Here is a 26,846-nt window from a genome sequence, read left to right on the forward strand (position 1 = left end):
GGAATGATAGAAAAGACATGAAATGTTGATAGCAAATAAATCCAACCCACGACATCCAAAGACAAATAGGAAAAAAAAAAAGTCTTAAGGGATAAGTGAAAAATCAAACATCATGAAAACAGAGATTTAAATTGAGGCAAAGTAAGTTAGTGAAGAACAACAATGACACTGCAATCTGGAAGGACTGCGTGCCAAGGAAGATGAGGATTCTAGAACGAACATAACCATAGAGAGAGGTTAAAACTTCATGGTAATGGAAGAAATGAAAAGTGTAGAGCAACACAGCCCAATAAACTGCAATTAAGGAGACTGGAGACCCCTGATACAACAGCCAAGTAAGGAAATTCATAAGAAGAGGAATAGTAGGTTGGAGAAAACCTCCAATTTTAAGACCAACAGTAGAAAACATTCCACTTAGACTAATAAATATCCATAAATGAAGGGCAACTGAAACCAGCTAGAAATGAAGTAGTTCACCAGGACAATCTGGATTTCCTCACCAAAGACCAGATAGAAATCAAGCTTGAAGATCAAAGACATGAAAGATTAGAGGAAGTAGTGATAACTAAAGTTCATATAGAAGGGCTGAAGTAAGAGGAAGATAGATAATGGTGAGGCATATTGGATATGATGCAGCAGCAGAAACCATGGTTGTGCCAGCCAGTGAGGAGCAATCAGATAGGCTTGACATGGAAGAAGATGGATGGGAGGATATACATAAAGGTATTTGTTGGTTTAATCCTAACTGAAGCCACCAACAGCCAGCACAAGCTGATGAGGAACTAAAAACCAAAACAAAGTACTTTGGTATTGAGAGATACAGCAAACACATCCAACTTAGGAGTACACTACTGAAGGCACAGCCACTGGAAAAGGAAAGGATCAAGAGACTACTCTATCAGATAAACTTTGTTGGTGCGAGAAAGACAACTGACAACCATACTGAATGTACCTGGAACATGGCATGTATGAAGACAAATACCTAGCATGTGGGCCAAAAAAAACAACAAATGCATGGCACCTTGGTAATTGATATTAGCCACCATTGTAAAACTGTCCAAATGTATCATGACCACACAATTCCTGAAAAGATAAGAATTATCCAAAGCAAGATGTAGAGTCAAAAGCTTCAGAATGTTGATATGGTAAGAGCACTTGGCTGGAGACCACGGACCTGAAGCTTCCTGATGATCAAAATCAACCTCTCAGCCCTGGAGTGAAGCATCCATGAAGATATGAAAATCCAGATGATGAGGAGAAAACAGAATACCTGCCAATATGTGAACCTTACTCAATCTCCAATGCAGATCATTGACAAGTAAAGGAGAAAGGGAAAGAGAACTCCTAAGGGATCACATCCAAAGTTCCATTGAGAGTTCACTGAAGATATCTTATATGTACTCAACCCAAGAGAATAAGTTCATAGAAGACCATGTCCCAAAAGCAACAGAACCTCTAAGTAGTAATAGAGAAAGTAGTATGAGCATAAAAACTGAAATCTCCATCAAATGGAGTTGAAGTAGAGTAGGTTGTATTTGTGTTGAAAAAGTTGCCCAAGTAGACAAAAAAGTGAGTAGGTATATGGAATGACTTCTCCAAATTAAGTAACCAACCCTTATGAGCTGCCTCCAGGAGCAGCTGGTGAATGTGAAGAACATACTTCCTTTCAGAATGAACTAATGAACACCAGTCATCCATGTAATGGTTTAAGTTCAACCTCTGACCATGCAACTGTTGAGTAAATGCATTGACCATTTGACAAAAGCATACAAGGCCAAAAAGCATGACACAAATTGATAAACAACCCTATGAAAAACAAACCAAAAACAGCATCTTGACAGATGAGATACTGGAATATGCAGATGTCTGTCTTGGTCATCTATGAACCTGAAGAAAAAGCCCACTTGAACATATGAAAAGACTCCAAAATAAATCAAGGCAGAATCAAAAACTGACTGAGATGAGACAAAGTGATCACAGGCTGCCAGTCCCCATTTTTACTTGGTACTACAAATAGCCTGGAATAAAAACCTGGAGAAGGATGAGTTACATGATGCATGGGTTGTTGAGAGAAAAGATCTCATACCACTTTGGACAGAATTTGACTGCTTGCAAGATTCTGAGGCATTGGAAAGAATATAGATACTCCAGACAATGAAAGAGGGTAAAGGGAGTGAATAACAAGTATCTTGGATAATAACCAAATTAAATTACCCACAGATCTGTGGCAAAAACTTGCCATAGGGGAAAAATATCAGTCAAGCAAATCCCCACTTGATCAGAACCAACCAGGTTGCCAATGTATCCATTTGCATCAAATAATGAGATAAGAAAAGAAGTCTCTGGAGGTAGTAAATGGGAATAGGTGGAATGGAACCAAATTGCAAACATTAATAAAGGCTTTTCTAGGCAAACAATCCACTAAAAATGAAAGGGTTGACTACTATCTCAACAATCTAGCATTGAATTACAAAGTCTTAGAAATATTTCTGAAAGAGACTGCTGGAGAAGAGTGGTCATACATAAGTATTGGAATTAAGTAGGTTATAAACAAACTTGGGGAAATACAGGATCCTTCCCAAGAAGATCTCAACAACAGAGAGACTACATGTGTCAGGAGAGTGTCAAGAGACTATCCCTTAAAATACCCTCATGATCTCAGTAAACTGCCTTCAAAATGAGGCAGAATTTAGATAAGTACTGTATGACAGTCGATAGGGTAACACCATGGTGGGAAAACTGGGCGAGGGATATAATGATCAGGGTCCATCCCCCCCCCCACCTACATGCTACATAGCAAAACTGATTCCAACTATTGAGAATCAAGAAAGGGAAAATCAGCCTAATGGTAAGCTAAAGCAAACTTATCTGATGCCCAATGAGGGCAAAGCTTGCTAGCACCCTCAACCATCTGAGAGACAAAAAGAAACAGAGTTATAAGAAATCAAGAAAATTTATGAAAACAACACACCTAGGAAATAATGTCTAAAAAAGCTGTATTAGACCTAGCTGATTCTGCAGTAGGAGCATTGGAAAACATGGCAAAATCATGTGGAGGAAAAAGGCTGTTAAATTCTTCATTGACCGAACAGGTTTGCCATGTTCATGAGGAATATGAGCAATGTCAGGAGAAGCAAACTGGTTCATATAATGATCAGTCTCATGGAAGATGAGAGCCAATAATTTATACAGCCAAGTTACCCTCATCTACAGTCTATGTAAGTGTGCTGATAGAAGGTATTACATCTAAAATGGTAAATTAGACTTCAGCATTCATTGTTAACAATGAATGACCAAATATAATAGTGTTAGCAGAACAAAAAATGACAATTGAGAAAAAAATAAGTTACTTTGAAGTTTGCAAACTTTTGTAAAATTGAAAAGAACAATTACAATTTGGAATTATTTTTTACAAAAATCCACTAAACATAAAGAAAAAAACAATTAAAGAGCACAGTAAAAAACATCTTGAAACATGCGCTTCCAAATGAGAAGTTATAGTTCAGTAGAATCAAACAGAGGGAGTCGCATGTGAGATGCAGTTGAACCATGTTGATCATAGAGTATGTGGGAGCTCAAGGCTTGTAAGCATGCAGCATGCACAAAAATGTGTGGCATATAGATGACAATACTAAACAAGAATATCTTCTTATGTGAGAGATAATGTACTGTATCAGAAACCAAATCTAAGCCAACAACTAAAACAAAAAAAGATTATCTAGCTCCTCAAAAACCTCAAAGTTACATTGTAACAGAAACAGTAAAATAATTATCAGTACACCATAGCGCAAGTCCAGCCAAACTATCCCATAAAAATACACCATGTCACCCTTTAGGTAGAAATATGTTGTAGATAATATCACCATTAAAAGCAGGATATCTACATTTGTTGAGAACTTAATCCACTTTGTAGATATTATAAAACAATTATATGACAATAATCATCAGAAAGACACAATGATTACCTCTGAAGTAACCAACCTATTTACTAATGTAACAACTCTTGGAACACTACAGATACTTTATCAACAGCTTGAAACAGAACTTTCAAAAACATTCAATAATAGTGTTCCTGATAAAATAACTAACAACCTTGAAGTCAAAGATAAATACTACCAACAACATAAAAAACTAGCCATAGACTCACCACCTATCAACAGCACTCAGTAATCTCCATGTGAAACATTTTGAAGGTAATGTTCTCAAAGTAGTCAATCTAAGATCCAAGAGTTAGCTAGAATTTATTAAAAAATTATACAGATAATACCCTAAGAAACAAAACACAATAAAAATAACACAAAATAATAAATTACGAATTATAGATGTGACAGTTATCAAGATATATTACTCACACACACCACGGGAAACCTACATATGCTGATAAATATCTGTTATTATTCAAACCAACCCAACACTGTAAATACAGACATCACAAAATCTATAAAGTAGAAAATACTAAGAAGAAAAAACACACATCACTAAATATGAATATTTTTAACCATCATACTTAACTATTGGTATGAAAACATTTTCATGTGTGAAGTGGTAAAAATTAACACTGTGATATGATGTGTGTTTGTGAAATTATAACAAATGTCATTGAGTAAAACATGGTCCTGAAACAAAACTCTTTATCAAGACATGTTAGTAAGAATACCAATTATTAAAGAAGTTCTGATACACTTATGTAAAAAGAGGTTTGTTACATGCATGCCAAAATATTTGGAACATAGTTAACTCTGGTGTTAATCACTAATATATTTACTGAAAAGGAAGAATGATGAAAAAAAGGTAAATATTCTTGCTTGATACAAAAATTTCAATTAATCAAAGACACAGAGATTGAAAAGGCCCAACAAATAATGCTCCATAATGAAGATTTATGTTACGATTGTGATTCTCATAATTTATGTAATATGTAAAAGGTTCCAACCTTGAATCTGATAACATCTTCCATCTTTGCCATTTTGCCATTACTAACACAGGACTGAAAAAAACTGGGAGCAACACTGACCCCAAGAGCTTCTGAGGACATACCAGTTTGGGCCCTCTCAGCTGAAGTGGCAATGGTATGGAATGTTCCAAATAGAAGCACCAGTAAATGTTGAGCAACAGAGGGAAGAGAAATGATTAACCTGCCGAGAACATATAAATGTAAGCAATAACAATATCACAGCAATGTACATAATATAATTTCACAACCTATTTAAAATGATGCTAAAATAATGAGAGTTACCCACAAAAAACAAACAAACTAGAAACTGCTTAATTTTGCAACAAAATTCAGAAAACATCTTTTAACAGAAGAAAAAGCACTGAGATCACTGACCTATTTGTATCTAGTCCACAAATATATGGTTAATATTAAATATATAAAAGAAAACTTACAAAGTTATGCTTATTCAAATATATTTAAATGTATATAACTTGTATATTTTACGTTTTATATTGCACTGTGATATTATTAGGTTATAGCTTCAGTCATATTGTACTGTACTTATTCAGGCACATTGTAGTTATTCAGACACTCATATTATGCTGTACTTATTCACGTACTCTTTAAAAATCCAACAGTTACTAAGTAGATGTACTCAATACAACAAAGCACAAAGATTTCTTATCAATTAAACATAAGGTTTAAAAACAATCATACGGCACTTACCCTTCTTAGTCAAATATTAAAAAAGTCCATTACCAGAATAATTCATGCAAATCAGAGGCTCACAATGTCACTGTCTATAACCTAGTATCTAAGTTACCAAATTCTAAGGTTTAAATATTTATATAACTACAAACATCTTAAACAATACAGAAGCCTCTCAAAAATACAATTTCTTTTTCTTTTTAGAAATTATGTTAGAAAAAAACAAATATCAAGTTGTGAGTGCCTACCTGAGACTTACAATAGAGTAGCCAAAAAGTAATACTATAGTTTTGCATACTTAAGTCTTTGCATAAGCATCTAGATCATGAATATTGCTAAATTTTACAAAATCTCACAACTAAAATGAAGTTTGATAACCTTTCCTTTGAATTACTCCTTACTGGTGACCTTTTAAACTTTGATTTTTCATGCACAACTACAATTTAAGCACTTTCACCTGACCAATAAAAAAGAAAAAAGAATCAACAGTTTAGTTACTTTAATGTTCTCTTGACTTTAAAGACAACTAGAACCAATAGTCTAATACAACAAATATGTAAAATATTTAATCTCTATACGACTTTCTCCTTTACATAGAACTAATCCAAAGACTGTAACATTTAGTTTAGAGTATCACCTTCAAAATGTTTCTTCAATAAAGTATGGTTAGATAAAAGAACATAAAAGAGAGGAAGTGAAAAATAGTTATAGTGCAGAATTACTTTTCAGAATCTTGTTGTAGAGTTAGTATTTTTACTGTTTGGTAAATGATTTCATCAACAAATTAGGTAAAAACAAATTTAGCTTCTCAGGTTTCGATTGAATAATTTCAGTAGTCTTAGTTAGTATTGTAACTGTGTTGGAACATATAACATATCTTTGACATCTGGAAAGTGGAATTTCATGCCTTTATTATGTTGAATTTAGAAAATTAAATATAGATAAAGTATATCATTTGTCAGTTCAAAACAGAACTGAGAAAAAGCAATTTACATCAGAAGTGCGATTAGCAGTTTACAAAACTCATAACTTAAAATTTTCTTACAATATTCAAAAATTTACAAATATTATAATGAGAAAAGCATAACATAAAACCTATAAAGTGAAAACCCTGAAAGTTTTCACTACTCAAAAAAAATCACAACACTAAACAACAACAACAAAAAGCAACTGCAGTGTGGTTTCAATTATCAATCCACTTGACAGAGGTATGATAAAAATACTGACAGACTGGCATAACTTTAGACAGAGCTCATAATGTTAATAATAAAACAATGTACATGTCTCTCATTTCATGCTCAAGAAGTTTAAACTAATAGTTACTGTATTCATCACAGCTACATCTCTCAAAAACATCATTTATTATAATAACATACCAAACAACATTCTTCATTAATCATGTATGAAACAGTGAAATTCACAAAACCATTCTCATATTTTACATCTACAGATAAACAAACATATTTTTGTGAGAAAATCCCATAAAAGTATCAATCACTATCTGAAATTATTTTCAAGTGAATAGGTGAAAAGATAAAGAGTATGTCCCCAATCTTGCTCTTGCCAAAAATGAACTTTGGTGATAGTATGGACTACTAATCCCAGAAACAACTGATATTTGATCATCACAACCTAACTGTAAGTAATTAACTTCTTACTGTTGTTTTCTAATCTTTATTTTTCTCACCTATGAATTTCATCACGTTTTTCATCTGTGTTTTCGAGATCAATGATATTGAAGAGCCTCTCTTCATTTTGTGGACCAAAAATACCACCTGGAAGTTTCCTGAGAAATTTCTGAAAATAACAAAAACAAAATTCAGCACTGGTAAGAAATTGATAAAACTCATCACACACTGTTGATGAAACACTATTGATTAACAGTATAGGGTTTTAAGTACATCATGAAACAGCAATTAACAAAGGAAGACTGCATATAATACTACTCACCAACATTGTGAAATGGATACAACTTGTCTTTTGAACCTTTTTTTTTTGCAAAATTAGTTTCTTCTACATTTAACTAAAGAAAGAACAAAAGTTTACAAAATTTCCTATGGTTTTACAAGAGATATTTAATAGTATTTTAATCTTAAATTTCATTTAATATGGCAAAAACTTTAAATTTGGAAACCTGAAGGTTAAAATTTTCCACAACTGAAAATGTTTTTTCAAACACAATTACCTCATCTCACACTTATAGCTATTACTCAACCATTAGGGTTTCATCTTTGCTCATCTAAGCAATGGTATGTTTGTTTGTTTTTTTATCCCTTGCTCCAGCCTTTTATATGATACATAAATTACCCTTGGCATTACATGTCTTGTGATACTCTCCACCTATGTCAATGTGTTCTCCATGCTGGTACCTTTACATAGGCATCTCATTCATATAATTTCATCACTTTTTTGAGACTGACACCATTCCATTCTCTAACGCTAGTTTTTAGTGGGGAGGAAGAGATGGAGAGTGTGAACAAATAAGAATTATTGAAAATACATGTATAATTTAGGAAAATGTGAACTTCTAAAACAGACATACCTCTTCTCCCACTTATAGCTAGAATTCCACACTGAGAAGATGGAGGGGCCAGTAAAGGAATTGTTCATACAAAAAGCATCTGCAGAGATCATGGGTGTACCAAGATAAGTGGTACCCCAGTGGAGAAACTGCACTATTATCCAGAACAGGTATGCTCTTCACCCTCAATGTAATTCCTATATTGTGAGTGGAAATGTATGTGAGTGATCATCACTACTGGCCAGTCCCAAGAAGACAGCTGAGGTTCTACTACTTTGGATTGAAATTAAGGGATCTTGGTCCCTATATTCCATGTTGGAGGCTAGTGCAATTGGACCTCAATATCATACATGGATATACTTTTGACTGGATTCAAACCTGTACCCATAGATTGATGCATTCTAAGAGATTGGAATTAAAACATGAAACTAAGCAACAACAAAATGGACAAACCTTTTCCTCTACTTAGAGAAGCCCAACAAGCCACATCCCAGGCTCAAAAATGCAGGATTACATGTCTTACTCAACATTCATCCTCACTCCACAAATGAACAAACAAAGAGCCTTTCACTTGCCCCTGCAATAATGGGGAAGGCATGGAACAATTGTGTTCAACCAATGACCCAGGATGTGACCCTTCTATGTTCAGCATACAAAAAAATATTGGACTTCCTTCCAGGAACAATATACTGAACAAATAATGATAAAAAGGAATGGCCATGCATACTGCAATCATATGGCAGAGCATGAAATATGAACTGGTATTAATGGGAGGCTTCTGTGTAGGCTGGTGCTGCTCCTACTGACATCTTAGAAGAAAAACACCTGAGACTGAGGTAAGACAGTCCATAACTTTTCCCACTTCTCCAAGAGTAGAAGAATTTACTCTAACAATCTGTGGGGAGAAAGCTTCTTTCTGTCCACCACCCCAATTACTGGAAACTTGGTGTGGTAAGGCTCCCGTAGCTTTACTAGTAGAATCTGGGGAGTAATGTTCACTTGGAAGCCCTGAGAAACAGTGTAATGGGTGAACTATGTTCCCTAAATGTTTTAAAGCAAACTAAACCAATTTACTTAATCCAATGATCAGTACGGATTGGCAGGATCCCTTTTAGCTTTACTTATGATAGTCAATGAGCAGTGGTCCAGCAAAGTAAGTTAATAACCAACTAGTGAGCTTCTAGGAGGTTCTATGGAACACCTCATTTCTACAGAGCCTGTTGCAACCAGGAGTAATCATAGTGAAATAATGTTTGCCAGTGTCAACACCAGCCAAAAAGTGGAATCCTGTGAAAACAAGGTAAGGGACACTGAAATGTATAAATAAAAATATTCATTCCTCTAAATAATGTAGCAGAAATAGGTAAGATAGCTTCAGGGGGTAGACAAAAACTTTGAGGTAAAGAGACAGTCAGATGGGACAAATAATGTGAGATGAATGTACTGGGAGAGGTCCAATGTACAGTAACCCCCAGTAAGCAATATGACCAGCCTGCAGAGGACACAGAAAAGAGAAATCTGGTTAGATGTGATGTATAAAAGACACCTCACCTTCCAAGTAAGTCCAGGATAAAGTGTTCTATAGTGTCACTAAAGGTATAAGTGCAGGCAACAAAACCTTCAAAACCCTCACTGAACATGATCAATATTGAAATCTGATTTTGGCATAGAGAGGACAGAGTGAGCAGGTGAATTAGAGAAAAGAACTGACTCTCTGACAGTATGCTGGGTTAGAAGCACTCAACTGAGAATGTAGAGAGAATGAGAAAGTGGACTGTGAAGAAATAGTGTAAATCATCCTGACTAGTGATGTTTATAGGTCAGAAGCTATGTAAGATATATAAGGTAAAGGGAATACATGGCATACAAGATTCAGGCCACAAACAAGTCTAGAGAAAGAACACACAACCTAAATCTACCAGTTAATACACTGGGATGGTAATGTGGGACCAGCTACCCACAACAATGTGAAGAATCTGAAGAGTAATGGAACTCAAAAATATGTAGTTGCAATAAGTGAACAGTAGCTGATAAGGTAACCATAAACAATGGCAACTGTGGAAGATGCAAAAACCTCTGTCAAAAAGCCAAGTAAAAAATAAAAAAAGGACTACGGTTCACACCACTTATTCAAAAGAGTTCAACCTCCTCCAAATACAACATTGCTATTATGACTAGGTGACCTTTGGACAAAGCAGAAACTGAGAATGATAACTGTCAACCATAGAAATTAAACTTCAATACCATGTGAAAGACAGTATAACCTCTATGTCAGAAGCATGAATTTCTAAATAGCTGGTTACACCATATTCACCATAACTGCCTCCACAGAAAGAATCTAAAATGAAGTGGAAGTGTTGAACACACTGGAAAGGACTGCAGAAGCAGAAACCCAGATGTAGCCACCCATCTAGTGCAATCAAAAAAGATCTGACAATGGGTTGGAAGAAATCAATTTTTATACCCTGGATAACATATGGCATGGAGAGAAGAATCCTGTCCAGATGGAAAACATTTAGTGCTAAAGCCCAAAAATGAGGCACTGGAGACCAAGCTGCCAGTAGTTGAGTGATCCAATGAGAAGCCAACCCACCAATTACAGTTGCAAAATGAGAGGCAATCCAACTGAATCATGCAATGCAACATTTATTCTGTCAGGAAAATCTGTTTGCATAAAGACAACAGATCTTAAAACACATACATCACCTGAAGAACATGCAAGCTAGAAGAATGATAAGATGAAACTAGCTCTGAGGTAGCAAGTCAATTCCAGAAATAATAATTTGGGAATTCATACCATAACCGGCTTGCCAATTGCAAGTTAATTTAAAAAAAACACAAAATATTATTATTATTGTCACAAAATCAACTAGATAATGCAATAATGTTCAAAGTATCACTGAATGATCATAATACTGGGAAATCCATTTGTGATGCTTTGTTGAGAAAGAGTGATAAAATTATCTGAATGAGGTGCTTATGAGGGACACGATAGAAAATGCACTGACATAGGTGGAGAGTATCCGATGTATCGCCATAAACAATTGAGTGGGGTGTAAAAGAATGGAGAAAGTAAAAGAAATCAGACTAATGCTTTGTTAGCAAAGATGAAACCACAACAGTCAAATAATAAGCATAAATGGGAGTGGTAGTATGTAAGTTTTGGAACTTCAATGACTCTGAAAAGAAGTATTAAAGGTGAAAGATAGATAAAGATGGCTCTCAATACAGCATATCAAGAGCACTGGGTCACTTAACAAAACAGAATATTATAAACTATGTATGTATTGGTTATGTATAGCAGTTAATGCCTATTCACATGAGCCAGAGTATGTCAAGGCTAGAATACAACAACTAACCTTAAAAACAACATAAACAATAACAACCAAATCAGAGAAACAATCCCCACTCTGACTATCATATGAGACAAGAATAATTATTGAAAACACAAAACAGGATTGTAGTGCAAGCAAAAGAAATAGAAATGATTACAATAATTACTTATATCTATCAAAATAAACTATGTAGCTGCCATAAGAGACACAGTAGATCAGAATCCCCAAACCCAATGCACTAATTGAATTTTGGTTTGGTTTGTTTTGAATTCCATGCAAAGCTACATGAGGGCTATCTGCACTAGCTGTCCATACTTTAGCAGCTCGTCATCACCACCCACCGCTAACTCTTGGGCCACTCTTTTACCAATGAAGAGTGGGATTAACTATCACATTATTATGCCTTCATGGCTGAAAGGGTGAGCATGTTTGGCATTGAAAACAGAGAAGGATTATGTAAAAAAGAAGTAATAAATAATGAAAACACTACAGAAATTTCATATAAATCAAATTTCTTATGCACAGCACATTAAGAACATAGTAATCTACCTACTACCATAAATAAGACAAGGATGAGCAATAGAAGAAAATAATAATCTTCCATTTGGCCCTGCCAAGGCATTGTATGATGTTACTGTTCGACTATGGAAACAAAAAATAATAGGTTGAAATATATACATTGTGTATAGGTTGAAAAATGATGACAGTGTAAATATTCAAACAAATAATAATTTATATTCAGGATAAACACACAGTAAAAAACAAATTAATATACAAAATATCAAAAAGCAAACTTCAGTCCAAATTAGGAAATAAGAGTCAGTGGGTGGGGAATTGAATGAAAGAAATACTACTCTTAAAATCAGAAACTTCATAAAGAAAGGAAAGGCAGTTAGTAAAGCATTTTTTACCATTATCACATGCACACTTTAAGTGCACCATTCATACTACTCTTGAAGCAAACTGTGGCATTTTTTTCATAATATATCAGATTAGACCTGAACTTTAAGTAAAGGGTAAAGCATGAGGTAACAAAAAATTGTTTATAAATATCAAAAAAAAAGAGAGAGGTATAAATGGATTGTCAGAAGACCACACACACACACACACTACAGAAATTTCATATAAACTAAATTTCTTATGCACAGCACATTAAGAACATAGCACTAGCAGCAAGCCATATAGTATGATATAATAGGTTACAACTTTCAGCTAAAGGTTTCAAGATAAATAAACATGATAAATACTAAACAGTGAATATACAAAAAATATGGTTAGTCCTGGCATCCAATTCTAAAACAAGTATGTGTGGACTGGAGATGAAAGTAGATTATTTAAGAACAGGTTATGTCAATAAACAGGTTCTTTAGGGAATACAAAAGTTACATAAAAACTTATAAATGGAATGAAAAGTCCAATATCAGAGCCATAACCCTGACATAAGACACATTCAGAGAGTAATGATGAAACATTTGTACCAAAAGTAAGATTTTCAGGGAATGAAAATGGCTTGTGGAAAGAAATTCCTTCTGGAACTTTAATTGAGGGAAAAATAAATGAAATTTTTGAACTTATTTATGAACAATAAACTGTGGTAGAGTTTGAAGAAGACTGCTGACCACACTACAACTCCAGAAATATTCATTAAAATAAGAAATTTCTTGGTAGAGAGGATTAAAAATAATTTCACACATGTGAAGCTAAAACCTTTGGGAAGAATTGAAAAAAACAAAACAAATAAAGGAATACAGGAGGTTAACAAAATGCAGGTTAAAAATGAGAACAAATTTAGCCACTTAAGACAATTAACTTGGTAATACAATGATGCTGAGGAAGAGGAGAATAAAAATAATTTCATAAACACTTTTGGGTTCAAACTTAATGTACTGCACCCGTCTCTCATAAGAAACAAGGCAGTAGTAGCCAACCACAAATTTCAATTTTAAAATAAATCATCTAATACTCTTCATCCTCAAATGAGGAGAAACACAGACAGAGTATCATGTTTTATTTATGTGTTAAGCTGCAACTATTTATTCTGGAATACTGATAACATCAGCTTTATTTATGAGAATAATGGAGGTCTAAAATAGCTGCTATTATATTTCATGCACAGAAGTTAAGTATATTATACTAAAACAATTTTGAAGCTTCATCCACATGGTGATCCATATTCAGTCATACTTTAACTCAGGGGTCACCAAACTATGGCCCACAGGCCGGACACGATCCTCGAGGTCATTTTGTCCGGCCCGCCAGCAGCTAGCCGCTTGGAAGTAAAAAGTGACATTTCATCAAATATCTCACTGTCATAACAAAATAAATCACACCAATGGTTGCTTTAAGCTGGCAAACACAAGACGTTATGATAAAAAGAAACATTTTTAACCAATAGGAAAAATTCTTCTTTTGTCCTTGCTGCCCGTTTATTCATATCGAGGCATGTATCCATGAAAGCATTAGGATTTTGAAAACAAGTACAGACTTAACCCTTGTCCTATTGACTCATCATGTAAATTCAGTGGCCTAGGGTTACCGCTTCAGCAAGCTCATTTCTCTTAGTAGTCGGGTTATGCGCTTTTCATAACTCATAGCAAACATGCGTTTCAATATATTTTGTTTGTGCATTCTTGGACCAGTACAATAATTTTCTCACAGCTTTCTGTGTTTTTCATTTTCAGATCCTGTTTTTTTTCACCCATCATTATGGTTGCTTTTAAAAGAAGAAAAGTGGACTCTGAGTGTCGTGCTTTCAATGAAGAATGGGGAGAAAAGTACTTCTTTATGGAAACAAAAAACCAGAAAGATACTTGTGTGATATGCACCGAAAGTGTTGCCCTTTTGAAAGAGTACAATATTTGGCATCACTATGAAACAAAACATCTATCAACATATTTGAAATTTTCAGGAAAGTTCCGTTCTAAGAAATTTGAATCCATGAAACGTGTTTCTGAACCTCAAAAGAATCTTTTCACAAGAAAGTTTGCTGAAAATGAATCTGTCACTTGTACAAGTTACAAAATAGTGCATAGGATGGCAGAGCAAGGAAAACCTTTTATTGACAGCAACTTCATCAAAAAGTGTATGATGGAAGCAGCAAATGAGCTGTGTCCTGAAAAAGCCCATTTCTTTGAAAGTATCAGCCTTTTAGCAACTTCAGTTGTACGAAGAGCAGAAGAACTTGGAGAGAACATCACATTACAGACACACCAAAAAGCTAGAAACTTCCTATGGTATTTTCTCGCACTGGATGAGTCTACTGATCTCTCGAGTATGTCACAACTTCTTGTGTTTATTCGTGGAGTTAATTTGGACTTTCCGATCACTGAAGAGTTGGCATCAGTTTGTAGCATGCATGGAAGAACAACTGGAGAAGACATTTTCATGGAAGTGCATAAAACTTTACAAGACTATAACCTTCAGTGGAATCAGCTTAGAGGTGTAACAGTTGATGGAGAAAAACACATGGCTGGAGTAAAGAAGGGTCTGGTGGGGCTGATCAGGAAACAGTTGGAAGATATTCAACTCCCAAGTGCTGTGTTCATACATCAGCAAACACTCTGTGGAAAAGACTTAGATATTTCTTGCGTACTGAAACCAGTCATTTCTGCAGTGAACTTCATTCAGAGTCATGCACTTAATTATCGTCAGTTCAAGGCGTTTCTTGAAGAAATTGATTCGGATTTCTGTGACTTGCCTTATCACACAGCGGTGAGGTGGCTCAGCTACGGTAAAGTCTTGCCTTGTTTTTATAAGCTGAGAAGAGAAATAGATATATTTCTTATAGAGAAATATAGAGCTGATACATTTCTGTCGGATCCAACCTGGTTGTCAAAGTTGTCATTTTTGGTTGACATCACATCCCACATGCATAAATTGAACTTGAAACTTCAGGGAAAGAATAACCTTGTCTGTGATCTCTATAGAATCATGAAAGGATTTCAGAGAAAGCTGTCATCGTTTGAAGCACATTTGGAAGGAGGAAACCCCTCTCATTTTCAGTGTTTCAATGAGTTTCATGCTGGAATCACAGATGTCAACCTGGAGTTTCAGAAAAAGATTATTGGTAATTTAAATAAGCATTTTTAGAGAGATTTTCGGATCTTGGCAGAATCGAAAGTGACATTCTCCTTTTTCAGAATCCTTTTGATTATGTCATTGATGATGTGCCACTGGAACTTCAGCTGGAGGTCATCAATTTGCAAGGAACTAACTTGTTGAAAGCAAAACATAGAGAGGGGCAACTTATTGAATCTTACAGTTGCATATCTGAAGACGATTTTCCAAAGCTGAAGCAGTTCGCATCTGGTATGGCATCAGTGTTCGGAACAACTTATGTCTGTGAACAAGCATTTTAAAAAAATGAAGTATGTGAAATTGGTACACATTGATCAAGGTTGACTGATGAACATTTGAAAGCAATTCTAATGATTGGATGCAGCAAATCAAAACCAAACATTGAAGATATTTTGAAAGCCAAATGCCAATTTCATAAATCTCACTAACTTTTTTGCAGTTTAGTGAAATTCAGATATGTACTCACTATGTGTGATGTGACAATTGTTTTTGCTAATGTCACCTTCTTTGATAACCTTTTGGTGAATAAAAATGTTGGTTGTATTTATGTTTCTTTTTTTATTATATGTGTGTATTGCATGCTACTCCCACATGGCTAATGTGGCATCCTAAACTTAGTGTTAAGTCTTTTACAAAGAGCTTTCGTTCTAGCTTATGAGTATTGAACATAATGATCATGTGGCCCGCGCTTCTCATTCCCCAAGTAATCTGGCCCCTGTGAAAAATGTTTGGTGACCCCTGTTCTAACTGATGACCATGCATTTTGAGAATAGCCCTGCTGCATAGTTTACATTGTCATTGGTTCTAATAAGGCTGCCACATCCAAGTTACATCATTCCAGCTAGTATGCTTTCCATATTCCATCTATTGTACAAAGACACTGGGATTTAAATATCTGTTTTAACTGTTCAATATCACAGAAACCCACAGTTGATGCATTCAACAACTTCATCAATGTGTCTCTATATGGAATAACACAAATACCCATTACATTTTTAAGCTGCTTAATGTACATAATGGTAAAATGTTTATGCCATGAAAACAACTTGTGTCACATTTCCAGGTAGAGATTCTTCTTGGTTATCTTGTGTACTGCTGCCTCGAGTACATGAACTGCTTCTTACACTTATCTTTGTGTTTTAATCTTTTACTGCACTTTACTTATCTTGGTTATGGAATGATTTCTTGCAAATCTTTTTCTGGATGCTCTTAGTACCCCAACTTATCCATATTCCTTTGTTTTCCAAAGCCATTAAGTGTAATGAATATTCCCTATTCTTGAACATTTAAAATCCCCAGTATGAACACATCTTTATAATTTGAGTGTATGAATATTTTACATTGTAAAAAAACTGTAACATAACTAGTGTAATACCAATGAACATTGACTGCTTTTGAATATCTACAAAACACCAAACAATGTATCAAAAATACTTTTATATTCCAGTGAATTTATGTTGGTTGTGGTTCACATTTGATTATTTGATTTACATTTTCATGTAATGTTTTAATGTAACATTCCCAAACCACTATATTACACTTAACTAGTAAGTACGAATTCCTAACAAAGAAAGAATTTGCTGAAGGGTTAAGATAAATGTGAAATATTGGAAATATTCAATGAAATAAACTGATTCCTTAAATAGCTAATAAAATAAGTTTTTTGGTAGTGTTGAGGTAAAAGTAAAATAATGAAAACATTCACAACTAAATTAAGCTTATTAGTCTGATTCCAGAACACAAAACAGTTTTTGATGGGGTATTAAAAGTATAAATGAAATATAAGAATTATTCAAACACTGAAAAAAAAAAGAAAGTGGTTGATTTATTATCACAAAAATAATAGTTTTTAGATAAAACTTCCAAATTTCAAAATCTCTTCTGACACCTATAAAATGCCTTATATTTAAGTAGAAAAGTACTGTGCACCCCAAAAATCAAGCCAAACGTAGTTAGCAAGTAACTCGAGCAGTATTAACAGGGTTAACAGAGACATCAAATATTAGAATTATGAATAAGCTATGGACACAAGCAGAACAGTATAATTTTATTATGAAAGAAATGCACTTGTTACTTAATTTTATAAATACAAATATTATTCATTTACAAGATGTATAGATTTAACCCAAAATATATAATTAATGGAAGTTATAACAATGTAACAGATGACAATAAAGTATAGGTATGTTTGTATTTACAACATTTAAAGAATAAATTAAATTGAATAATCTGTCTTTAACATTCAAGTACCTAGGTACATAAGTTGGATGTACCTGTTGAATGATTTGTTATATTAGAAAAACCACTGGATGAAATAGTTTGAAACTGTGATTCAACATTCTAAAGTTTATGTGGCTTCTGCTACTTTAAATATGATATTTGTTTGAATTTGCCACTTTTGAAAATTTGAAAAGATTTCAGTGTGATAAATTGTCTTCAAAACATATTAAAATTATTACTTTTGTTGTAGGTTTAACAAATTGAGTTTTAAGTTTTCCTACATTCTTGTAAAACTTCATTATAGGTTTGTTTCATAAAATTAATCCTTAGATCTGAAAAACATCACATGTAACTTTATCATATTTAAAGTAATTGGTGCACATCAACTTTTTTACCACACTAAAATAATAAACAAGCAATCTTTCTTTTAAAACTACAAATTCATTCATATGTATGCATGTCTATATATATATATATAATACATTTCTTTGTCCATTCATAAAGCAGTCACATAGGCTCATAAGGCCCAATATAAATACAGTCTTGTGGCCTTGTCTGTGAAATGAAAACTGATACATTTGATTGCAAAATCCTTTAAGTTAGTTTATTTCTTCTTGTTACAAGAACCTCTTTTCTTGAATACATTTTCCACATTTGAACATTAAAATATCTTTTAGGTTTTTAATGTGTGAAAAATTTGCAAGTTTATTTTCAATTATTTTTAAAATTCAGTGGTGCAATTTTGCTCTTGTATAGACTTTTATGACTTGTTTTTAATGTGAACAATTAATTACACTTTCACTGAAAATATTTTAAGATAGTGTAGTTTTCACAACAATTCTTAATTATGTGAAATGTTATTGAACATATATATGTAAAAACAGCTGGTTTGGGTTGAGAAAATTTTGTGTAGAGGAGCAAACAACATTTCAACCTTCTTCGGTCATCGTCAGGTTTACAATATATAGAAACAGATAACTGACCAATAGCCGACCACATGTTTGAAGGGGGTTGTGTAACTGAGTGTAGGAATGCAGAGGGCATGCTTAGATCTTTCATTATATTTATTAATATAGATATAAAGATGTTCCTTTGTATTAGTCTATTTTGGGCTTGAGTTGTTGTATAAGTAAGGCTTCTTTAATTTTGTGTTTGTTTCTATATTTAGTATTTGGGTGTTTTCTATGGTTATGATGTGTCTATTTGATTTGCAGTGTTTGAAAAAATGTGAAGGTGACTTTTTGTGTTCTTTGAATCTGGTTTCCATTTTTCTACTTGTTTCTCCAATATAGAAGACGTCACAGTTATCACATTGTATTTTATAAATAATTTTGGTTTGGTGTTTGTCAGTGTAGTTTTTACTTAGCATAGACCTCAGTTTTGTGCCTGGTTTTTGAATAAATTTGGTATTAACTGGAATGTCATATTTTATTACTAGTTTTTGCCAAATGTTGGTTATTTTTCTGCTGATGTCATGAATATATTCTATGCAGCAGTATATGGTTTTGTGATTTTTTAATTAATGGGATATATTTACTTTTGTTAGTTGATTTACATATTTGTTAGTTTTTACATACATATTTTTCTCTACAAGTGGGTTTTCTCGTCATCACTGATTGTTATTGGACATAATATATTAGTTATGAAATTTGATAAAGCATTAATTTTAATATTAAATTATTTTCTTCCTGACACAAAAGTTATGTTTGTTATGTACTATATTTTAATATCATGTAATACAAAGATGGTGAACGTTCAATACTGCAGTTAAAAAGGCTAATCCTAAGAGACAGCTTTTGCACTACTAAGTTTTAACCCTTAGTGAATTTTTAAATCTTCATATAATTTGCTATAAATAACTCATATCTTAATTAAAATTATGCAGAACTAATGATTCATTAAGTCTTAACTGATAAATTAGAAGTTGTGAGGTCTTTTACTGTGATAATTACTTTTATTGACAACATATTCAAGTAGTGTTGTAACTTCTATTCAATGAGAATTGTTTCTTTTTAATTATAGAGAGCATAATCAGTATGAACTGTAACATAAAAATTGTATAATACCAGCACTGTATGACAGTTGTAACCAACTACAATTTTCAAATAATGAAGCATATACTAATAGACATCAATTTCACAATGCACCTTTGAAACTTACAAGTAGTTAACCTAGTAACAATTCAAATTTTCATTTTAGCATTTTTCACTTTAAACATCCATCTAAAAACAAGCATTAAAATGGAATGCCCATTAAATAAATGGAAGAGATAAACCAAACTCTTGGTTGTTGATGATTTAAAAAAATTATAACATCTTACCTTTAATACAGATGCTATAGTATAGACTGAAAAATTGTCAATATTGACAAGACGGCCATGTTGAAGAAAATGAATCAGTTTCTTCATGTTACCCTGATGCCCTGGTGCTCGAAATATGTCTTTTTATATGGACCTTCTTTGTTCAATTTTAATATTAAAACCTAACATAAAAAGACAGACACCAGTATATAGTAAACACACCTAACTAGTGATATATGTATTATACAGTTTATTTTTCCAAAAATCTAAACAATAAACTTCAGTACAATAGAATACGGGACATATTTGAAATATTTATATTATAAATATATATATATATATATAATATATACATTTAGATCCAAAAGAAATTTACCTAGAAATGCATTGAGTAATATAAAAGAATATGACTGATCCAATGACAAATAGTTGTACTTAAGTAATAATAATAACCCAGATAACCTAATATATGTGTCTAAATCTAATTACTATGAACAAATTCTATGTGTATAGCAGACATAAAATGCTTATGTTTGCAAAGGTATACATACAATGTTCTCTAAGTATCATATTTTATATTAACTTTAAAACATAATAGTACATATTTTGATTTATTTGTTATAAATAATATCTGCTGTGTGCATATCATAAAGACATACTATGTTGGGGGAAAAAGTATTATTATTACATCTAATTTATTTTGCAAATTTAACTTATTAATGAAACATAAAATGTATGTTGGCTTATATATTGTAGGTAACATCTCCTATACATATACAATAAAGACATCATATGAGCAAACAAACACTGTTATTACTACTGCTAATTATAGTTTATGCTACCAGAGTGGCATGTTACTGCAGATGCAAGCCTTAGCACCTACATATTTGGCTCATATTAAGTACTTAACCAACCAACAATGCAATGTCACACATAAGACTTATGAGGAAAGAAATACATCATACTCCTACATGAGGAAGAATTATTATAAGATGAAATAAAGATTTGCAAAGGCCAGGGCACAACATTTTTAAATACAACATAGTGAAAGAACTAGCGATTGAAGATCAGCAAACCCATATGAGGATGGATAACTACAAACTGGACAGACACTTCAATTGTTACAGCTGAAAGACTTGTCATCCTGAAACTATCACACACTGACATTTAAATAAGCCATGGAGATTGTGACCTGTGTTGATGTTATCCTTTTCACTGACACACATATGAAGCTACCTGACTCTGTACCAATACACTTCTATGCATTTAATTTGTTAATTTGGTTTTCAGAATCAAAATTCAAATACAGTGAAAGGCTTATAGGAAGTTTGTCAAGATGTGTGATCAATGATTTACTCAATCTTTAATGCTTGTTAATGAGTAATAGCAATCATCATACTGAACAAGTTCAATGAAGGGCAAATTAGATTTAGGGATATTATAGAATCTAAAATACCATTCTTATGAGCTAAGTTATGTCACTGATGTAAGCATCTTATCATATAACATACAATATCATGTGGCCTTTATAATGTAATTGTAATTGCATTTTTATATAGTTTTGTCAAGTTTTCAAGTAATACCAAAGATGCTGAACAGTTAGACAAAAATATCTAGCAAATCTTATTTATATGTTACTATCTGTTTAAACTTACTTGAATAGTTTAAGCAAACAGCAACTTTTGCAAACACTAAATTACATAACTCAGCATTAAAGATTTAAAGGCAGTTTACCACATATTAGTAGAATAATTAGTATTCTAACATATTTTGAAATGTGTGCCACGGGTAAACTTTTTATTTACAGACTCAGATATCTGACCAGCTCCTAGACACATCCTATTTGTGATCCTAGTCTTGGAAGGATACCACAATGTGCATATACTGAATGTCATCATTTTTTTATTACTCTTTATGATATATTTGACTGTTTCAATAATATAAGACAAATATTTTTTTCTTTTTTGTCAATAAATTTTTGATAATTTATTAATTATTAATTCTTATTATAATATACAAGTTTAGTACATTTCACAATAAATTTTTAAAAACAAAAGAACAAATACAATAAACTATGCTCATTTTGATATCATACTTATGTGTAAGATGTGTCATTAGAATGACCAACATTGTAGAAATGTAACTCTTGTAAATGCAAACAATTCCACATTTTTAAGATTTGTGAAACTTTTATGCATTTATCAATAACCATACAAATATGTACAAAAAACTGTAGCATCTTCTAAGTGAAAACAGGTATAAGTGCTATATCTTGTATGTGACATGAAATAAGCATTATATATTAGTAAAACCTAGTACAATACACTTTGGTGACTCATATATTCTATACCATAAGAATTTTCTACTCCTCAATTATTCAAAAACATACGTCTCATAATATTAATTCAGGTGTACACAGATATTTTCACATTCAGTAGCAGGAATTCTATGATGTGTTTCACAAAGTGTCATCAAAAATTATAATTTTTCTTTTGTACCAGAACCTTCCTGTCTCTTACTTTATTCTTCAAAACAATTAAATTAACCAAAATTAAAACTGTTATTTAGAGATGCAACCTTGTGTCAGTTCAATGAGGATACTGATCAAAACGTTTGTTCAAATGTGGTTCATACTATACTGTAAAAGTGGTATTTTTAAAATCCAAACATTACAACAAAACAAAGTATGATTATATCAGCACAGTTCAAATGAGTTATATTGTTCCAATAATTATACCATTTAGTGATTTTTTTTTTAATTTCGTGCAAAGAAGTGTAAGACTATAGAGAAGGTAGGCAGTCATGACCACCCACCGCCAACTCTTGGGCTACTCTTTTACCAACGAATTGAGCGTCACATTATAACGCCGCCACGCCATGTTTGGTGTGACGGGGTTTCGAACCCGCGACCCTCAACGCCTTAACTCACCAGGCCATGCCAGGGCTCCATTTAGTGAACCATGGTATACTATACATACTTTGTTTACTCACTGTCAATTATACTATGAAAATTGTCTGTGAAAACGTGTAGAAACAATTAAAGTTTAAGCATAAGAGTCTGCAAAATCATTTTTAAGTAATCTCTAGGCTAGTCCAACAACCAGTGGAAAGGCACAATCGGTCGAGTAAATAAAATGTTTTCACACATATTCATTTGTATGCTTATTCATTTTGAACACCTTATTTTCAATTGAAAGCAATTTCAGATGTACATATATACACTCTTTTTTCCTTCTGTAAATAATTTTCACTATATTCTAGTCAAAAGTCACAATGTGATGGATTTGCTCTGTTTCTAATTAACTTCTTAGACAGCGAGACATGTCTCTGAACTATTCGGGAAAAAAGTGCTTGCTATAGACGATATACTGTGACTATTTTTAGCACAACGTGTTTTCACACGAGGCTTCCTAGGTACACGTAAAAGGCAGGATTTGACAACACGTCAGTTCAATGCTTGAATGACGTCACAACATAAACAGTCAGAAAGAGATCGATGACCGAACCGTTGGAAAAGGTACATTTAAACTGGGATAATGTGTTTCCTGAAAACAGAATTCGAAAACTAAAAACTGCGCTTATTTCCTGTGATCCAAACAGCCTTGTTAAATTTAATTGAAAACTGCTTAGCCAACACTCCTTGATGACGACAAAAACATCTGCTAAAATTTACAGCTATAATCATAAACTCGGAACGTTTATCATTCGCAGATCCATGAGGCGACGTTTTTGATTGTTTTGTAGTTAAGCGCAAAGCAGCTACACAATGTACCATCTGCGCGGGGCTCACCCGGGGAACGATTTTCGATATATAGTGTTTGGAGCTTTCTGATTTACCGCTGAGCCATCGTGGTTTGAATGAAGAGATTTGATACGATTTCGCAATACCGAATAGTGATGAACTTCCTAACATAATATATATACACACACACACACGAGAGAGAGAGAGAAAAAGAAGGTTGAAACTTCCACTTAAATTTTACAAGAAAAAATACATATATATATATATATTTTGTTACTTAAATATTTATGTTTGAAAATTTCTGTTTGATATCACTTATAAGTTTTCCAATTAAAATAAATCGGTCACATCTCTTTAACTAGTGACATTTTAAGGAAACACCGAACCACATTGTGGATAATACATTGTTAAGTAAAATATAGGCTGTTAACGGTTTCTGTACATTAATTCTTTATAAACGACAAAAGTGCCCATGTGTGGGATCTGGATTTTTTCATTATATGATTAGTTTGTCCAATATAATAAATGAGAAACGACTTTTAAAAGTAAAAGATATAAACATACAGGTTCACATAATAGGCTGTGAAAGAAAAGTTTTATGTTGATTCGGAAGTTCTACTTTAAGCATTACGCACAATAAGTTCATTTACGAGTAGTTAGTTCAGTAGGTTCTCTTCTATTTGTTCATTTGTTTCGCATATCGCGCAAAGCTAGAAAAGAATTAACCTAACAATTACCCGTCGTTTTGAACTGACAGACTAAAAGGAACGCAGCTACTGAACAGCACCCATAATCAACTCTTTGGTTCCTCTAATCAGATAGCGGGATTTGACTGTCACTATTATAACACACTTATAGCATCAAAATATTTTAGTAATGGGACGAAAACTGTGGATCCTCGGTTTCAGAAAAATGAATATTATCCACGAGGCACGTACAGCTGCGGTCCTTCTATAACATTAATTAAGTGACGAAAGCGCTCAGGCAAAGATATTTGTTTGTTTTTTAATTTCGCGCAAAGCTACACGAGGGCTATCTGCGCTAGCTGCCCCTAATTTAGCAGTGCAATACTAGAGGGAAAGCAGGTAGTCATCAGCACCTGCCGCCAACTCTTGGGCTACTCTTTCACCTATGAATAGTGAGATTGACCGTAACATTATAACGCCCCCACGGCTGGAAAGGCGAGCAAGTTTGGTGCGACCGGGATTCGAACTCGCGACCCTCGGATTGCGAGTCGAACGCCTTAACCCATCTGGTCATGCCGGGCGGCAAAGCTATTACTTGTGGCATTCAAGTTTTACCTACAAAGGGTTTGTAGCAGTTGGATTTCTTGATGAGTAAAAAGTTTAGCTTTAAGATTGACTATGTATAAGGATTTAACATACTTAAAGTAAAAAGTCAAGATATTGGCACATGGTGCCAGAAAATACGTGTACAAACATATACACTAACATACAATGCCACTAACTGGCAGTACACATAATTATGCATTATTTTATAAATGATGAAAAATGTAACAAAACCTCCAACAAAACACAACTAATGTAAGATTTAAAGGCAAGTTGGCCAGTGCTTGTTGGTTTACACATGTAACTAGGAGTTTATACTTATGTTACTGCTCCTGGTTAAGATATTAATTACAACTTTATAATTAAATCAAACTTGTGTATAACTTAACTAGATCTATTAATTTAGTGGTGAAAACCTAAATTCTCCAAAAGAAATCAACCTAGCATATACAGAACATTATAAGGTTGAATGCTATTCCCTTCAATATATTGAAGGTTGGATGAAAAGTGTTATGAAATATATATTACCCCCCATTATTGTGGTCATTATGTTTTTTACAGTTAACAATATATATTAATAAACTTTCTGTATGTTAAAATAATGCAATTATTCATACGTACAACAGCAAAAGCCACGTAACTGTTCAAAAAATATGTCGACTGGTATTGTCTATATGACAAGTATAACTTTCATTATGAAAATTTTCACTGTAATTGTAGATTTATGTTCAGTCTTTCTTTATTTCTTATGAATTCAGTTAGTCAGAGGATATAGAATTATTATAGATTACCTATGTTAATGGGTTTCCCATCATTTAATGACCATATCTTGTCACTCTTAGAGGACATCAGTTTTTTTCTGAATATACCACAGGGTTTAGATGTAAGTTTTATGTAGTTTTATATATACATATCTGTATGCCTTTAAACTCTTTCATACTGAAAAAGATTAAGACTATTTAGCTTTTTATCTAATTTGTTCAAAAGGTCAGTTTTGTATTATTGGATATGTAACACAAGTGCACATGCACTGCATCAATGCAAGTTATGTAATGTCAGCCAGGCATGACTGGAAGGTCAATATAATAAAAATATATAATGTTACGAGAGTTAAGCTACTTAAACTTTAGATTCATATTTCTATGTTATAATACATAGTCATTCTAACACAAAAAAGCATAATCTATATTTATTTCCTAATGTTTTACGAGGATTAAGAGGTTGGTAATGTGACAGACCCCACATAGAGTGTCAAAAATAATATAAAGTCTTACTGAAAGCAAGTGTTTGAAATGTTATTAGAAGGTTTTAGACATTACAAAAATAATGTTTTAGATTTTTGGGACAAAGAATAGTTTTAATCATAACATGAAATCACTTTGCACTCAGACTAGTAACAAAACAGACTTGATATTTTCACAAACAAACCTTTAATAAAAGTCTATCAAATTTTGTGAAGACACACATGCTGCATGTTGCATTGCAAATACTTAATATGTCCAAATGTGCAGACAAACTCATGTATATTATACCAAGCTCACTGCAAAGGGTTAATAGAATATTTAAAATGCATGTCTGTGATATCTGATTAAGTTTTTTAGAGTAGCAGCAACCAGAAACTGGAAAAGATCCTCAAAACATTATGTAGTTGACAAAAAACCTTAGCAACTCTTTTCCCTTTTTCACAGCAATGAATACTGGAGAAGAATTAAGCACTTT

At 33.1% G+C, this 26,846-nt stretch overlaps 1 pseudogene across 1 annotated transcript in view; it reads right to left on the reverse strand.

The window, feature by feature from the left end:
* Window positions 1–26,846, reverse strand: part of LOC143246281 (uncharacterized) — a 166,683-nt pseudogene that overhangs the window by 59,673 nt on the left and 80,164 nt on the right. The window contains exons 4-6 of the transcript XR_013025900.1: window positions 20,118–20,278; window positions 7,332–7,441; window positions 4,934–5,135 (exon numbers count right to left, since the gene is read on the reverse strand). The product of XR_013025900.1 is annotated as an uncharacterized LOC143246281 (transcript). The remainder of the gene's footprint in view (window positions 1–4,933; window positions 5,136–7,331; window positions 7,442–20,117; window positions 20,279–26,846) is intronic.

This window comes from Tachypleus tridentatus, chromosome 1, assembly GCF_004210375.1.
Source record: "Tachypleus tridentatus isolate NWPU-2018 chromosome 1, ASM421037v1, whole genome shotgun sequence".
Classification (NCBI taxonomy): Eukaryota; Metazoa; Arthropoda; class Merostomata; order Xiphosura; family Limulidae; genus Tachypleus; species Tachypleus tridentatus.